Source organism: Corvus kubaryi, unplaced genomic scaffold (assembly GCF_017639235.1).
Source record: "Corvus kubaryi isolate FWS band 111438036 unplaced genomic scaffold, C.kubaryi_AGA036_p1.0 133, whole genome shotgun sequence".
In the NCBI taxonomy this organism is placed as follows: domain Eukaryota; kingdom Metazoa; phylum Chordata; class Aves; order Passeriformes; family Corvidae; genus Corvus; species Corvus kubaryi.
The window spans coordinates 36,935,672-36,950,808 of record NW_024580667.1 but is presented as its reverse complement, the minus strand read 5'-3'; positions in this window follow the sequence as shown (position 1 = coordinate 36,950,808).

Here is a 15,137-nt window from a genome sequence, read left to right as displayed (position 1 = left end):
ATTTGCCAACGTAACATGAAGTGTTCGCTTACAGTACCTATTTACTTTTTCTACTAAACTGAGTATATAGTTTATGATTCTGATTGTGCATTGTATGAGGTCGTAAACAGATTTGTGCATTGCACCTGTGTGAAATCCTGGTGCCATGACAAAACAAATGAGAGCTTTGTCGTTAGCAAGGGTTATGACTATAATCAAATAGAAAAAAGTAATTCCCTTTTTTTCTGGAAGCTGTTCATATGTGATTTGTTTCTGACTCTTAATAAAACAACAACACTGTCCATAAAAGAAGTGACGTTAGCATTGTCACCTGCAAGTTTTCAACCTTTACTCCAAAGCAGTTGCAGTCTTTCTGCGTGGCTTCCCCACAGCCGAGGTCTCTGGACTGTCCAGGAGCTCAAGAAAGGCATATGTGTTTGTCCATAGCTTAAAGTCTACATGGTTAAATCAAATCATTTCAAGAAAATGGGTCAGTATTTCAGTCAGCTCTTATTTCACCTGATAATTAACAGTGTAACACACATGAAATGCTTTTGTTTCACATTGATGAAAAAAAAACCTTCTTCCTTTTCCTCCTTTATTCTGGCACTAGGAAATCTGTGAGGCTTAATACTTACAGCAGTTGGAAGCATCTGGTGTGTAGTTTGTTTATTAAACTCAGAACAGCTGCATTACTAAGAGGAGTTGTCTTTTTCTTGAGAGGGAATAAGGAAAGAGTGTGTCCATTTATCATTAGCAAAAAAGATGTACAGAATGTCGACTATTTATCTTAGGTATAGTGGAGGTCCATCTGTCAGCATTTCTGAAGAAGTTTTAAAGCCAGATTTCCAGGGAAGACAAATCTACTCCCACTAAAACATAAATCAGTATGATTTTCTTCTATGAAAATAATACAGAATATGTGGCTTTCAGTTCCAAGCACTGGGGAAGTTAGAAAGAAATTTGATTTCTCCAAAGTGGGAAGCTAGCGATTTAGACAGCTCTCCTTCTCTCATCTCCTGGAGCTCTTTTGTAGCTCTACAGGGCTCTCCTGAGCCCCCACACAGATTGTCTGAAGCAAGGAGCCTCCTGGGTAAGGAAGTTGTCTCTACCAACAATGGAGTTTGTTTTTCCAAGATGGATAGAAAGACAGCTGAGGAATGAGTCAGGGCAGAGTGACTTCACAGTGAGACCCAGCAGATATATATGACTGTGGGGGATTACCAATAAAATCAGGTGAGGGACAGCTGGTGCTCCTCACATCTGTCCAGCTCTTCTTTTCAACCTACTGCCTGTGAATTTTCAGTGTAGTCTGATTATAACCATCTATTCATGGGCGTAGCAAAGGCACAACTATTAACAGCTTCACAATTCAGCAGTGCTTTGGTAGTCTGCTGCAAAGTTTCTCTCTCTCCTCATTTTCCTGGTAGACTGTCTAATTCTGTATCTTTCAGAGTCTGAGGAAGAGCTTACTACCTAAAACAGATTTCTGTGTGTCAATAGTCCATTTTTTGTTTTTAAAGTGTTATTTAGGCACAAAAGTTGTTCATATGTCTCATTAAAACTACTCAATTTCACTATCTATCTAGTGAGTTTTCTTCTCCAGCCTGAAAATGACACTCACAGGAGGCTTTGGAGAAAGCCCAAACTCCATTAACCCTCTAAGTTTCTTAGAGGTCTCCCATGTTCCACTAAATACCCCAAACACCAGGTTACAGGTGGACAGTGCTCCTTCTCATCCCTCCTCTTCTCACTCCTCACCTCAAGCTATCACCCTGGGCTTGAAAATCTTTCAAAATAAGTATTTCATCAAAGCTAGTACATTGAAAAAAAAAATCTTTTTTTACCATATCTGTGTTTCCTGATGATAAATAATTCTAACTAATGCTTCCTGTGTGCCACATGTCCTATCTGTCTTTGAGTCACCAGTGTCGCTATGACAATTTTCTTCTCCAGGCTGAACTGTCTTTTCAGTCATTTTTAGCTCATTTTCTATCTCCCTTCACCAGATTTCTATGCCTTTGGTAGAAACTAAAGCTTCTATTTTCAGACAGAGGATGTATCAAAAGGGAGACTTGGTTCACTTATTTGGGAGGTTTCTATTGGGCTTTATCAAACCCCACCTCTAGCTTTCATTCTCTATTCTAGACATGCTTGTCTGGGTGTATGCTCTTGTTTATCTGACATAAATCCTGCTGACTGTTTTTTGAATCTGTAATTAGATCTTATAGACTATGTCTTGGGTTATCCATTCAGTTGTGGCAAAGTTCTACTTCTTTCTTATAACTATAGCCTGTAAATTCTGTTTTGTTATTGTCTGCTATGCTGATGAGCCAGCAAGGCCAACGGTAAAGAACTTGTGGATTTTCTATAGCAAGATTAGCTGAATGGGCAACAACTTGTGGAAACAATTCATATTGCTTCTGTAATTGATTATTTTGAGGTCTGCTGTTGGGTATTTTTTAATTTCACTTTATTTTATTTAAACGTTGTGGGCTTCATTTCGTTTACTTTACACGTTGTCTACGTGTGTATTACATTGTACGCATGTAATGGAACTACAGATTAACTGTTTCCGTCTTTAGATCACAGAGAAGGTTTTTAAGCAGTTGGTCGATCTTAGGGGTTTTGTTAAGAGCTACAGAGTGATGATCAATCTCAAAAATTTGCGCAAAGAGTAGTCAGAGGACTTCAGATTTCAGCTTCATGCTATTAGTTGAGTTTGAGGCTCCAAGAATATTTTGTAAATAATTTGTGAATATGTGCATGTACTTGAGGGGGAAGAAGGAAGCATTTTCATCTCTAAAATATTCTGAACCTTCTTTTCAACTTCTGCCTAATCTGAACACAAATCTACAAATGAGGAATTCACACTCAGATGTTCAGGGATGTCAAACTAAATCAATTGATGGACATTTATAGACAGACTCCCCCCAGGTTACTTTTTTTTTTATAAGCAACATCATTTAATTTCCACTAGCAATTTTGTTACATTTATCAAATTCAAAGGAAGGGTGTTGTTTAAGTAGGTCAGATTTCTTGATCTGAGTATCAATTGATATTTATACATGTTTGTTAAACTTTTATGACTCCAGACATATGAACATTGCTTGAAAGCATGCAAATTGTTAGCTCTGGTTTTTACACTGTATTTCTAGATTAGTATTTAACATAGTTAAATGTGAATTTATAGGGATGATATTTGAATGCAAATCAAGTTTAGAAAAAAATTAGTTTTAGACAGAAATGGGGTTGGGTTGAAAAAATATTATTAAACATTAAACCTGCTTTTCTACTGATCTGGTTCTAACATTTCGGCTTAATCTGGCACGACAAAAACACAAAACCAGTTTATAGCTCATACCTGAAACTAAATGGTAGTTTCAAATTTGGGAGATTCCAATCAAATGAAAGGTAGAGAAAAATCCCAAGTTCTCCCATCTCCAAGCACTACTTACAAAGATAGAATATTTAGCAGCATATGGCAGTGTGTGTGTATATATATAGCAGTATATCAAGGCAGAGTTTGAACTTTTAAGGGAAAGATTCTTTATGGCTTTGTAACTTCAGAGAAATATTGTACCACAGAAATAGACAGAAATAGAAAAATATATACAATCGTTTTGATACATTTGTGAAATAGGTTTCACAGAACCTGATATTTTTTGTGCAAAATGCCTTAAATCACTCTATGTAGGGCTAATGCAATCGAATTTATTTCTGTATATAGCCTTTTATAGTAAATACTTCGGATGCAACACTAGACTTTTCTTTCCACTGCAATCATATACAGCCTTATGATCACTAACTGTAACAGAGAGACAATGAAAGCTCTGCTTTTTTAGCTGTGAATGCACTTTCAGTCAACTTGTAGACTGAGAGCTTGGAAGCAAGAAGAGGTGACTGTGCCAAGGGCACCAAGACCTTCCCAATGGGCAATACCTGCATTCTCTTAGTCCTTTACAACTGACTCTTCTTCCTCTCATGCCATCTGTCTTCATGAAAATCAGCTGTGACTTAGGGCCTCGGATCATCCCACCAAGCACTTCAGGGAGCACATTGTCTTTGTAGATCTCTACAGATAGTCAGAAGAGATGGGCACCTCCATACCTGGGAAGGGGCTTACCTCCCTTCCCAGCACATGCTGCCTGGGATGACAAGGTTTGTCATGTAGAAATCTCACTTAAGTGCCTGGAGGTAGATGCCACTAGTGAGACAAGGTGTCCAAACTTCACCCAGACTCTCTCCTGTGCTTCTTTTTGTTGGCCCAATGGTGCCTCTTCTTCACGCCAGGGCTGGAGTGAGGAGCCTGGAAAGGAATTCCACCTGGAGAAACCCTAGTACAATGACTTTGGTTTTGGGCCAAACCAGACGTACAACCAACATGCATTCATTGTTCTGAATGCTGCCTGATGCTGTTACGTTTGTATTCTTACCTATATAGACATTGGAACCAGTCAAATATCCTAGCTTCAAACAGGAAAGGGGATTGCCTTCAGTGCACATATGCACAAGGGGTGGAGCTCAAACAGGTCTTTTCTGAAATCCCAGGTGTCTTTCCAAGGCTGGTAAAAGCAGTGCACAGGGCTAAAGCCAGCCCAGACAGTTAGCAGGGATTATGACGCACATGGCCAAAGGACAGAAAGCAAATTAATGCAGTGCCTCAAAGAGTGAGGAACTGCAATAAAGATACCCTTTGGGTGTAATCATTAATGCACTTAGTTGTTTGTCAGTCTCAGCCCTTACTGCATCAGTGAAAGGAAAGTACACATCTAAGAGGTCAGTAGAGAAAGCAAGGTTAATACCTACAGGTTAATGCTGACAAACCACTAACACACCTCTTGAAAAATAGCTGAGTGGTATGATAGAAATAACTTGTTAAAAGCTCAAAAATAATTAAGCATAGCTTCATCTGTATCCCCCTCCATCTCTTGAGACTCCATAATGATGATATTATTTTTCGTTCCCCAAAATACTTCTTGGGGGGTTGGTACTTGAAATGTGGCAGAAACCAAAAGCCCTAGCTGTAAAGAACCCATTTCAGTCCAGTATTCTAGGTGTCCTGCTCTTCCTCTTTGTTTTCCTTTTGCATTTCTGAGAATGGCATATCCCCATAGTGCATGTGAGGATGCATCTCTCTCCCGGCATGCACATTTATTTATGCATATACACACATATATGTATCTCGACAAATACAGTCACAGACCAGTAAATTTCAAGCACATATGCTATAAGAGAGTATTGCAAAGGCTCCGTTTACCACAATACTTGACACAGACCTAATGAGAAGAGTCCCAGGCAGGGACTTGTGCTTTAAATATGTTTATACCTTGTGTATCTTTAAGTGTTGTTGAAATTTTCTGAAATAACTGGAAAAGGGTGAGCCTGCAGAACTTAATTTGGCAACATCTGCTGCTACTAGTAAGGAACACATAAAAAACCCACAACTCTCCAGATAAAAACAGCAACCTAGATGGTATTTTGGGGGCTTTACTGATACAAATTTCATTATTACTTGGTTTCTATTTAAACACACACAAAAAAAAACTGTAGAAGCTCACCAAGCTTTTCAGAACCCCTACTTCCTTCCTTTCAGGCTACAGTAATTGTTCAGTGATTACTTTTCTACATTTATGGAAGTATGCTCTTTAAAAATGAACTGGGTAAAATACTGGTGATCAAAACCATCATCCTAGTTGGTGGGGTTTTTTAAAAAGCAAATTCATAATGCATGGAAAGTGGCTCTAACTTCTAATGGTGTCATCTGCGCCCCCCCCCCCCCTTAACTGATTTACAGATTTATAATCATACTGCCACTGTCCATCACCCAAGAATGACATGACACAATACCCAACAGATTACCCCCGCAGCAACTGGGTCTTTTTCATTTCTTTCTTCTCCACATACTTTCCTCCAGGAAGTTTTGATTAGTAGAAATGCATTCAGATTTCCCTGTGGATAAAAAGAAGGGAAGTGTTTGACATTTTCCAGACACTCTCAGACGGTACTGCTCGGCCCATTGCTTTTCCATTTCCCCCTGAGTCTTTACTAAGTCCAGTGCACAACAGTTAATGTGGTTTTCACAAAGCAATGATCAGTAATGTAAATACCATTTCTTCCCTCAAGATTTATAATGAATTCTGTGGTTTTTGAGCTTGTTTCTTTCAGTTTTTCACATCAAGGATGTTAAAGATGATATTTGGAAATCACAGAACAGTTAAACCATAAACCGTTGTTTTTCTGTTCATTAGTAAGAAAAGTTTGACTGCAGGGATATTTTGCTGGCAGGGTTGTATTAACAGTCATTTACATACATATATATATATATATTTGTAGAGCTGCACCTGCTTCTTTCATATACCTTAAAATTACTACAGATAATGAATGTCCTCCTATTAAACTCATTTTTTGTATTGCATCTTCCTGAAATATAGATGTTAGAAGACCTTGCTGCTCAGCCAAGGCAATTTTGCCTGGTGCAATATTATGTTACTAGACAAAGCCATACATTTTATTTTCTAAATCAATACTTCTTTTGCTGCCTACTGAAAAATCCCTTTTTAGTGCTTACAACACATCTGAGAGCTAGAATAGGATTGTAATATTCAGTAACAGACTGAAACAATAAATAGCATTCTTAAAGATTAATTTTATTTGCCCTGCCTTTTGCCTGCAAACGTTATCCACAAAATGCTTTCCAGACAGATTGCACCTTGTTAGTTTCCCTGCTTCATAGTATACATGTATTAATGAATATGTATTTCCATTGGCGACAGTGTAAGGCAAGTTATTTCTCTCGTAGCATTATTCTACTGTTTATTCATGTGCATATTTTAAATTTGCAATGGCTTGTTGGAAAGTCTAATTGATTGTCACTGACTACTAGCCAGAGCTTTCTTTTGTTAAGACACCATTACATAAGATTCCGATCATTACATGAGAGTTCACTTCTGATTGTTAGATCTAAATTATATTCTTTTCAAAGTCACAGCAAACTCCTTATCAATGAATCTCCACAAAAACATTGTGTTAAAAGTGTCAGAAAACACAGTTTTCCCAGTTGTCTTTATAATAAGAAATAAATAGATTTTCTCAGTTAAACAAGAAGATATATTGAGCTTTATTTGAATCTTGCCGTAATTGGCAAAGCATTAGAATATAGAACCCACAATTCACTAACTCTCTGTGCACAGAGAGCAATAGCTCAGCTAAAAAATATCAGATTGCTTGTCAGGAAAGTCTTATTGATGCAACACACAAAGTCATTTGCAGACCATCTACTATAGGTATCCAGTTGCAGCAACTACTGTGACATGTGACATCAAGAAAGCAATGAGAGAGTCCAACCCTCTGCTTCCCAGTGCCATGAGATCTCAAGTGTCTATACAATCAACAGTAAGAGGGAAACACATGCTTTCCACCTGCTGTAGCTGCATATACTGTATGTTGCTCTGACTTCTCTCTGCTGACAGTAACGAGTATTCTTAGTCTGGCATCATGGCATGACAAGCAATGTGAATGATTCATTACCATCTTCAGCTTAGAAACCTTTAAGTACATGCACGATGCCATAGTAGGTGGTTTGCACACAGCACATTCATCCAAGTATTAGAGATAGGTGATCAGAAGCAGTTATTTTTGGTGAGGTAACTATGCCCAAAGTGTATGGATTAAGACTTCCCAACATAACTCCTTTAAATTCAAAGTTTAGAAGTGTTCCAGCAACCTGGTCAATGTAATTTATGCTGTGTGAGGACTATGCAATGGAGGATCAGAGACACCTTCCCAGCCTCTCTGGTCCTCCTCCCAGTGAAGCTAGTGAGAGTTTGCCATTGGCTCCAGTACCAGGAGAAGCACATCTGACAAGTTTGATACTTACCATTTAAATCTGTGTTCATATCCTCGATGTCTATCTCTCAAATAACACTGGTGACACTTACTAGTTCATAATTACAGCAGAAGTAAAGTGTGGGACTATCTTTTACACTGTTGCTTGATATTCTGTACTGTATGTATATATCTACTTGACACCTCGGTGAAGACTTTGACATGCCTTACTCATTCTAGTTATTTTTATGGTATTGGTTTTGTTAGATTGCTTTCCCATATAAAGAATAAAACTATAACTGTTCCGACTTAAAATTTTCCAATTCATTTTTATCCAAGTTTTGTTAAATCTAAGTCATGTTCATCAGTTCTTCTCATTCCCATCACCCTTCACTCACACCAGGAAGGCAGTGTATATTGGTGGTTTGAAAACAGGTATTTGATATTCTCTGATGGACTACAATAAATATCTGAAGGAAGTACCTGCCTCATGTCTTGTGGTTTCTTGTCTGCAGAATGAAAAGTGCTCTCTGCAGACCAGCAGTGTTAATCCCATGATTGTCAGCTACTGGAGAATCATGAGGTAAAATGAATCTTTAAAATAACTTATGAGGAACTTCATTCTATAGCATTCTTTTTCAGCGATATTTAGATGTCAACCATATCCCCCTAGAATCTGTCAGAGAAGAGAAAAACATTGTGGAAGTGTCCAAAGTCATGACATCTGAGGATAAATTTCAAGCAGGAGTCATTTATTTATTCTTTTGCAAAAGGTGAGGTCTTTTTGTGTCGATACATAAAATACTTCTAAAAATTATACTTGATTGTTATTTTTACTTATTTATTAGTTCTAAATCAATCTATTTTTTTTTTATCTGCAGAGAACATACTTTTTTATGACTACAGAAACTTGGCAGTTTAATCTTATCACATCTTTCAGAAGGGACAGCTAAAATAAATCATTTAAAATGCCACCAAACCAGGTATATTTAGAAGACAAGACTTTTTTTCAGAGAGACAATTGTAAGTCGAGTTTCATTAGGGAGCTAATTTAATGGTAGTATTTTATTGCAATTGTTGAACACTTTTTTTTTTTTTTTTTTTTTTTTTTGCATAAGACTGCCCATGATCCAGGAGTCCTAAAATGTAAATCAGTCTTGGCCTTTAAGAAATGTGGGATCTGGCAAATTAGAAGGGTCTCTTTCTCCTTTTTAGTTTGGCTTCTTCTAATTCCTTCAGTGGAGTCTAAGATTTCATGCTAGGTTTTTAAACTGTCGATGCAGCCTCTTTAAAATTTTTCCATTGATTAGGTTTCAAGTTTAAGGGGTTTGTTCAGATGCCTACATGTTGCTGTCTGGCATCACTTGAAACAGTTTAAGTTAGCCAAGGCATCTGCCCAAAGCCAGCAGACATGACACAGGACCTGCAGAGGCCCTGCATCCTTCCAGACTGGTAATTAGTTGTCCAGATGGGATGGTCTCAAGAACCTTAAATGAAACTAAAGGCCTAAGTTTAGGCAAGAGAACCAATTTCCTAAATTTAGATGAGCTGAATCCCACCTTAACTTGGTACAAACCTTGATTTGGATGAACTAAATCTCACCCTGAGAAGTTGTCTAAATAGAGGCACTGTTGCCATTCTGGGCATGGCACGGTTTGGTTCAGCTGCCGACTGGATCTGTTGTCTATCCTGTGTCTACATCTTCTAGTCCCACTGCCTTGGATTTTCTAGGATGTATCAAAGAGCACTGGACACTTTTGTGAGGCTCATTGGGTCATAGCTTGCATTGCATTCAAGATGTCTATGTGTAGCTGGCAAACATGCAGAGCAGCAAGAAATCCATGGCTTCCTGGGATAGCGGCTGGAGCCAATGCATGGCACACTGAGCATCTCCAGTGGCACTACATTACCTGCCTCTGGGTACCCACACCAGCTCTCTAAGACAGATGAAGCCTGACACCTTCTGGGCATGTCTGTCACTGGGCTGAGAGAAGCCAGCTCATTTTCAAAGTGTTTTTGTGAAAAAATTGTTTGGGCAGGGTTGTTAAATGTACTCCTTTCTTTAGAGTGGACTGCTGTGTTCCCTGTCCTAGACCAAAACACTGTGTTTTCAAAGAGAGAAAAAAATATTCTACAGTGTTCAGCCTCTGAAGAAGGCTGAAGAATGATTTCCAGCTTCTAATACTTTCGTAGTATTCTTTATCTTATTCATACATGGCAAACCTTGCTGTGCATGTTTCCTGATGAGGTAAAAACAATCGCTTGTCATAGAAGAATTTAGTGAAATCAACAATTTAAAATTCTGGTACTTCCTTGAAGAAATATTACCTGAAGCAGTGCATGGAGTCTTCTGTGAATCATGGAAAATCTATCTGACAACTAATAATTTCTTTTAATTATTATTCCTTTCCTGTGCACCTACAAGAAGATTCTGTTGATTAATAGTGCCTTGCTTTAAATTCTGCTGGATTTAAATCATCCTGGGAACAGAAAGAAAATGTGAATTGCTAGGGATTTGATTCCATTAAGTGTCAAAAATTTACCTGCCTGTTCAAACACCACTGAATCCTTTAGTCTAGGGATACTATCACAACAATTATCTCTGTCAGACTTCTGATATTTGTTTCTTGACTGTATGAAACATTGCAATCCTATTTCAATTCTTTTGTCTCATTAGAATGCAAATAAAATTCAAGGAGAATGAAATGTGAGAAAGTATTTTAAAAAGTGAAAATACAACCATCTAACTGTTTGAAAACAACAGATGCTTTTATTTGAATGGCAAGTAAAGGTTCTGGTCGGTTCTTTTACAATTTAGAGATGGTATTTGAACACCAGCCTTAGCACTGAAAAGATATTGATATATTAAATTCTGAGGCTTTGCTGAATTTATTAGCACTCTCTTGGCTTAATACACTATTGAACCTAATATTACATTTGCATCTGTGAAGTGCATATCCATTTACCTGAATGTTCAGGTAGTATCGATGGCAAACATTAATAAATCCAATCGACTGTTGACGTTAATCCAGGGAAAACCGTGGCCTAAGAAAATGTTTTCTGATGCATTGCTAAGCTCAGGCATTCCAGAGAGCCATCAAATACAAATTCCCAGTTAATATAAAGAATGTGCAGGTGTCAAGTACTTGCAGTATGATGTAAATGCAAAAAAACCTCCCCTGGGATTTGGATCTACATGAGGAATGATGTTGTCTTATAAAGAGAGAGACGATGGCCCATTTTTGAGCAGCTCCGTGTGAGAGATGATGCTCACTTCTGCCACCAGCTTCACCTGTCCAAGCCCAACACACAGGAGGGAGCACAGGGCTGGGCTGCCCTTGCAGCCAGGAGCTCTGGGGACAGGGCAATGAGGGAGCATAAAGGATAGGATGGGCTTGGAGAAGACACCAGCCTACTGCAACAAGGCATCTTTGATACTTATAATTACTTCAAATAAATTATTTTATGAGATAATGAGCATGAGAGAAAGAAAAGAGTAAAATTAAGTAAGTCCAGTAGCTACAGAATAATGGAATTAAGAGGAAATATTTGAGCTGAGTATCAGTAAAAATACCCTTAAAAAGAAACAGATATAGATGCCTAGTCTGGCTCCTGATTTTAATTTTTGTGACGAAATTTCTCTTTTTTCTGGTTAATTATTTTCTTCGATTATGCCTTTATTCAGTTTTGATAGAGTTATTAATTCATTCAAAACAATCAATAAAATTTTAAATACAGAAACTCTTCACACACTCTTTATTAGATGTTAAAAATTTCCATGTTTCAGCTGTAACCCTGACTATACTTAAAACAGCAGAGTATATAAAGTACAAATGGTTAGTATGTGGGACAACTATTGTGCTACTTAATTTATGATGCTTCTTTAAAATACAGCCTAGGTTTAAGCATCATTCTACCTTCTCCCACTGGAATGAATATTAACAGATAAGTTAGAGGAGGGTGAAATAGATAATTTTGACAAGCAAGGCAGAAAGAGCCAAAAGGACAAAGCAACCAATGTTGAAGAGAGGAGGGAGACTGGAGAAGTCTCTAGAGAAACAAAAAGAAATGAAATCTCTGGGACAATCCCAGCAGAAAACAGAACTGGAACAATCCTGCGCTGCAATACAAACATGCTAGAAATTCAGACTGGATTTTTTTCTTTCCCCAGCTGTTGTGAAACTTGGGAAACTCTGTTTCCCAATTCAGTTACAGTGCCCTGAAATGCTGAAATATTTGAGGGACTCCTCCCTGAAACAATTTCAAAGATTTTTAACCATGCCACAGGCACAACTGAAAACTAAGGGATTCTGTTCTAGGGCAAGCAGCTCCACTACACATCCCATGAAATGTGGAAGGAAAAAGTCTGACATTCCATGGCTGCAAATTGAATTTACTGACACTTTTCAGGCAAAGGCAATATTCCAAGTAGTCGTTTTGTTGCTCAATAAATTCCCATTCCCATTCACTTTGCTCTGTAAAACCTGCCCCTACCTTGCTTCCAAATGAAATAAATCATGGAATATTAGAGAAAACAAGAGAGAGCAATTTTGTGAAGTGCTACTAGAGATGTGTTTTCCAGATAAAAACCATACCAATATTGAGAGACTGACAGCAACTAAAGCAAAAATGAGCACAAGACAGGCTGTTGTGATGAGCTGACACAAATTCATCTGTCTGAACAACACAAAAAACACAAAAACACAACTAACAATCCCCAGACCAAGTTAAAAAATTTAGATATAGACAAGACTGAAACAAAGTGTAACACTTTTTCCCTCCCTTTTCAATTTTAAGTAGAAATATACCTTTTATCTTTATGTTTGTCTGTCCTAGCACAGCCACCAGGGTATACTTCTTTCTTACCAGCAGATAGACATAGTGTAAATGAGCACTGAGCTCGTAATCTTTCTCTACATGTGTCATGTCCCTGATCAAATATTTTTAGTTGGGGGGTTCATTTAAAAACAACAAATTCTATATTAAAACAAATGCTCTCATGGCTTTTGCAAAATCAACTTATCCTAAGATTACATGTGGAAAATGTTGGAGGAAAACAAAAAGAACAGCTTTTCTTCTGTTAAAAAAATCCAACTTTTTCTTTCCTTAGGAAGGATTGTGCTTTGACTTCACAAAGCGGTATTTTTCAAAGCTCTGAGCTGAATTGTAAATCCATGGGGTTTGGCACACCGAGCAGGGGTACACATCTGCACGAGAACCAGGCTTTCTAGAGCTCATCGAGGCTGCCGTCTCCAGGCTTGGGGAGGAGGTACGGCCACCTTGGGATGTGACACGCATCCGAACAGCCCTGGAGCTGCTCTCAATGAAGCTGTTTGTTCACAGCTCTGCCGGACAGCCATGCCAAGGGGACCAGTGAGAGCACAGCCTGCCGAGCAGGAGTGCACCTGCTAACCATGAACCCGGTTGTTGACGGCAGGCTTCAGGACTGTGAGTAGATTTGATGTGCACCTGCAAGGGCTGAGCACACTGGCTCTCCTCGCAATGTCCTCGCCCTGCACAGCCAGCTGCAGCAACATGGGAAGAAGCAGCTCTCTGGCAAGGTCTCCCCACCCCAAGCAGCCACTGACCACAGGATGGCAGCATGAAAGAGAGTGAAAAAATCTGCTTATAAATTTTTTGGGCTGCAGTTTGGAAGTCTGGTAAAAATGAAAAAGAAACCAATGAAGAAGGTTTAATAAGCACTTCTAGCTCTATCTGAAATTGGTGGCAACCAGCCCCAACAAAGCCAGCCTGACTGCTGACAAGAACATCTTCTGAGCATTTAATGTATTTAGCAGCTATTTAGTTAACTCAAGCAGAGGAAGCAACTGTGAAATTCTTACAGATACTTGAACAATAATGCCTCCACATAAATATGAAGCCATTGAAGATGTTTTCAAGTAGAAGGCATGGGGGGAAAAAAAGAAGAAAGAAACCTCAGAAGACCTTCTTCTGAGTCAGAAATAAAAAATAAATCTGGTCAGAGACAGTATGGACCAAACAGAGATGGATGGCAGGGAAACAAGAATGGAAGCAGCCTAGATGCAGCAGTGAAATCACCCAGTGAAGGAAGATGCAGGGGAGATTTTGTGGCTTCACCACTGAACATTTAAGCATTTGGCTCCCAGTCGTAAATCCACAATTCCCCATATCCAGAACAGACAGCTGAGCTCTCTGCTACACAACCACAGAAAATCAGCAGCCACAGAAGGAGATCCATGACAGGCAGAACCATGGTGCTGGAAAGGATCTTTTTAATCTACTCTGTGAGAAAGCCTGAGGACAGAGATAAGGGCTGGAGACCTAGTGGCTGCCTCCTTTATTCAGGCACTTGGAAGTGCTGCCAAGGGCAATGGCTGCAGTCCACCCATACATTCTTTCCCTTCTGCCTGTTGAAGTTGCTCCAGGGTTCATCAGTTTGTCAACAGGCCAGTGAGAGCAAGGCAGTGAAGGGAGGAGAGATGAACAGGGATGGATAATGTGATGTGGAAAAGACCTGACTGCTTATTTGGTCTCTACTGAAAAGCTTGGTGTGTTGAGGTTTCTCACTCTCATAGTCAGATTTTCTAGCTTTGTTACTATCCTGCAAAACCCATCTGTCCTGGCCTAAGGACAAATGAGACCTCTGAAGTGGGAACACATGGCAATGGTAACATCATCAGAAGTGCAGATGGGATTCATGAAGATCAGGACAGGCAAAATAACACAAACCTGCAGATTCTGCAGTTAGGTGAATACCCGGAGCTTTCTTTCCATATTTCATCCATCCCCTGCTGGTATTCGAACATGGGTTTGGATCTATACAGTGCAATGGTTTATATGTTGTCTTAATTTGAAGCCCAGTGTAGAGGTATTTTTGCTATCCATGGTCCTTCAGCCTATTGAAGAGAAGGTAAATACCCCTCCACAAGAAGAAGCTGGTGTGTAAAAATGATGGACAGCATTGGTACCATTTTGTCTGGCCACCCAGGTCTTGGAAAGCCTAGTTTCAGTAAAAAGCTCTGGATAATGAATATCTGCTGTCTCAGCTGCAGGAGCACTGAAGCAGAGCAGGATCATAGACACAGCTTTGTTCATAACCTGCCTTAGTGCAGGCACCTGTGTGCAGGGCACATCACTGGCTGCACGCACTGCACGACGGGGCACAGCCAGTATTTCAGGAAAACAAGTGTTGTACACCTTCACCTTAAATTTAGCTGACAGTCTTTCAATCTGCTTCTTTTCTTTCTCTTTTCTGCCATCACAAGCATAGGCATGTGTCTGCCCCAAAAGAAAGTCAGTAATGGTATTGCAACTTACAATTTTACAGTAATAGCCATGAGATGAGGTAG